Below are 3,791 nucleotides of genomic sequence, written 5' to 3'. Positions count from 1 at the left end.
TATGGCTGTTGCCATCATGGTGAGGCTAGGGAGGACCTCACTCCCCTGGGGTATAATGATGTAAACAGAGGACAGCCTATCCATATAGGGATGGGGAAGCCTTGGCATTGTCCTTTTACTAATAACCTTTGGACCCTTTGTAATATTTAATTTGGCATTTTATATCCTCTGCATTGTGGGAGGGGGTTAGTGGTTACTCTTCTGTATGGGAAAACTAACTCAGAAAAATACTTAGAGCAGTGTGAACACCCATTGCTTCCTCCAACATCATCTGGGGTTCCTAAGTGCTTAGAAGAAATGAAACACGAAGCCAGGACTACAAAGATTGACAGAAGAGCCAGGCAGTGGTGGCGCATGCCTTTAATCCCAGCACTTGGGAGGCAGAAGCAGGCGGATTTCTGAGTTCAACGCCAGCCTGGTCTACAAAGTGAGTTTCAGGACAGCCAGGGCTACACAGAGAAACCCTGTCTCGAAAGATTGACAGAAGATTGATAGGTGCCAATATAATTGATGAGCCTCTCCAGAAAGTTATTCAATTTTCCTTGAGGGATTATGTCCAGTACTGGTATTATACATTAAGCGATGATGAGTCATTTTTTTTCTTGAAATAGGCAAACTCTTCAAAATGCACTCATTCAGTTTGTTACTAGGTCAAAAGAAATAGACTGGCAGCCTTATTTTACTGCATGCATTGTAGATGATTTTGGCACTCACCTACGAGTATTCAGAAAGGCCCAACAGAGAGTAACAGAGAAAGATGATCAAGGAAAAGGCACAGCAGAGGACCTGGTAGAAGCCTTTTTTGAAGTTGAAGTTGAAATGTTTGCTGGGATCTAGTGTGCTCTTCCCTCAAAGATAAAGAAGAAAATCCTTGCATGAGGAATTCTTCTTCCATTAATAAATCAACTCAGTGATCCTGATTATAGTAACCAATATATCATATGGATGATCTGCAATTCAAATTGCAACTATGAGGACTTTATGAACCTTATTAAATTAAGTGACAACATTGAAGAGTTAGAAGCAGTCAGAGAGAAGGCAGCAGAAGGGCTACAGTACCTTAGATCTTTAGATGCAGCCGGTGATGATATTAACACTATAGAAAATCAAATAAATAGCTTATTATTTGTAAAGAAAGTATGTGACTCAAGAATACAGCGGTTACAGTCAGGCAGGCAAAGAAATAAATACTGTGAAGCTAGCAACAAACTTTGGGAAACTTTGTACAGTCCCCTTGGACAGCATTCTTATAGACAATGTTTCAGTACAATTTTTATGGATTATATGCAGCGAATTGGAGGCCAAGCACATCTTTTCTTTTGGTTGACAGTGGAAGGGTACTGGGTTACAGCCCAGCAGCAGCTAGAAGTTCTACCAAGTCGTCAACGAGATGGCAAACAGCAGACCAACCAAACCAAAGGACTTTTAAGAGCAGCAGCTGTTGGAATTTATGAACAGTATTTATCTGAAAAGGCAAGAGTTATTGTTGATGACTATTTAGTAGCAAAATTAGCAGATACTTTGAATCATGAAGATCCAACTCTAGAAATCTTTGATGACATTCAAAGAAAGGTATATGAATTGATGCTATGAGATGAAAGATTTTATCCTTCCTTTAAGCAGAATGCTCTCTATGTGCAAATGCTAGCTGAGCTTGACATGTTAAAAGATCCTAGTTTCAGAGGATCAGATGATGGGAACAGAGAATCTTTTAATGGGTCTCCTCCAGGAAGCATAAATTTGACAGAGACTGCTGTGAGCTTTGGAAACCTAGGAACCTACCTCAGAGACACACTTCCTCTAACTTTAGATGACCTTTCAAGTGTGACTTCTGATGATTCTGTACAACTTCATGCGTACATTTCAGACACTGGCATTTGTAATGATCATGGCAAGACATATGCACTGTACGCCATCACTGTACACCGGCACAACCTAAACACTGAGGAGATGTGGAAAACCTATTGGCATTACAGTGACTTCCATGATTTCCACATGAGAATCACTGAGCAGTTTGAAAATCTGTCAAGTATATTGAAGCTTCCAGGTAAAAAGACGTTTAACAATATGGATAGAGATTTTTTTTAGAAAAAAGGAAAAAGGATTTAAATGCCTCCTTGCAGTTCCTCTTCACTCCGGAAATGATGAAGGCCTCCCCGGCGTTGGCTCGCTGTGTCTATGATTTCCTTGAGAACGAAGCCTACAGGAAAGGGAAGGGCGATTTTGCTCGAAAGATGGACACGTTTGTAAATCCCCTTCACAGCTCTATGAAGAATGTTTCAAATGCAGTCAAATCCCTTCCTGATAGCTTGGCAGAAGGAGTGACAAAAATGTCAGACAACATGGGCAGAATGTCAGAGAGATTAGGGCAAGACATAAAGCAGTCATTTTTTTTAAGGTACCTCCTTTCACTACAAAGACTGATTCAGATCCTGAACATTGTCGAGTCTCAGCTCGGCTTGATGATAATGTGGATGACAATATTCCACTTAGGGTAATGCTGTTTCTCATGGATAAGGTGTTTGACTTAAAAGAGAGAAACCAGTGGTTGAGAAGGAATATCAAGAACTTACTCCAACAACTTATTAGAGCTACATGTGGTGATACTATTAACAGAAAAACAGTTGACCATGTTGACTGGATGACCCCACTGGAACAAGCAGCTGACTCGGTGAAGTGCTTCAGAGATGCATTTTGGCTCAATGGCATTTTAGCAGAGACTGTTCCATAAAGAGATAAAGCTATTTGAATGTAAAAAGAACTGCAGGAAAAACAAAATTATTTGCAATTATGCCAGATGAACTGAAGCACATTATTGGAGCTGAGACAACACAGAAAGGTATTCTTCGTGTTTTTGAAATGTTTCAGCACAGCCAGCTAAATAGGAGACTGGTGTATGTCTTCTTAGAAGGCTTCTTAGAAACCTTATTTACACAGTATAAATTTCGTGAACTTTTCAACAAGTTTCATTCAAGGTCAAAGCAAATGCAGAAATATAAACAAAAACTTCAAAGTACTCAAGCGCCTTCTTTACAAAAAGGGTGACACTCCAACTTGTGAAGCTGGGGTTCATTTGTCCAGGACTAATGGTGTGGACAGATCTTCTGGGGTGTAACTCACGTACGGCTGTGTCTACACCAGTCTTTCCATGTCTCAAAACAGATTACTAGTACATTATAGGACTGGTTCTTCTCATTCTCAACTGTAATCCAGCCACTACCAAGAGAGATTCCTGGGTCTTACATGATTTGGTGCATAATTTGCAACATTGAGAGGATACTGCCCCATCTCCTTCAAGAATGGAGTTGGTCCCTTCTGTTCCAAACTAATCAGCATTCTCTCCCAGTGCCAGAGTGCCAGGGTGTGTGCGTGTGAGAGCTGAAGGAAGCACAAAGCAACGGGTCATAGGTAACTCAGCTAACTAGTGTGGTAGTCGCAGACCGCAGAGCATAATTGGAGAGATTTGTTTCACTTGAGGATCTTGTGGGTGGTCAGCATTTTGCTATCGTATGGTTAGCAGGTGAGTAATCTTTACTACAGTTGTTCAGTTGTTTCAAGGTGACCCAGGCAAAGCGAGAGAAAGAATGCCCTTAGTGTAAGAAATAGCCCTTCCCAAGTTACTGTCTTGTGTAAAGTAAAGCACTATAAAATAAAACCAATCAAAACCAGAATTTGATTGGATTTATTATTCATCAATAGAAATGTTCATTGATTCTCTTTTTCATGTGCTGTAAGGGCTCGGCTTTGCTCTTATGGTACTCAACTCTCCACTTCTCCTTTGGCATTCTGTG

General features: G+C 40.6%; 1 pseudogene; it reads left to right on the top strand.

Moving 5' to 3' along the window:
- The first annotated feature begins 455 nt into the window (after positions 1-455).
- Positions 456-3,045, top strand: LOC116094341 (annotated as a pseudogene).
- Positions 3,046-3,791: the final 746 nt, after the last annotated feature.

Source organism: Mastomys coucha, unplaced genomic scaffold, assembly GCF_008632895.1.
Source record: "Mastomys coucha isolate ucsf_1 unplaced genomic scaffold, UCSF_Mcou_1 pScaffold16, whole genome shotgun sequence".
Lineage (NCBI taxonomy): Eukaryota > Metazoa > Chordata > Mammalia > Rodentia > Muridae > Mastomys > Mastomys coucha.
The sequence above is the reverse complement of the archived record's forward strand: the minus strand, read 5'-3'. Positions and strand labels throughout refer to the sequence as shown.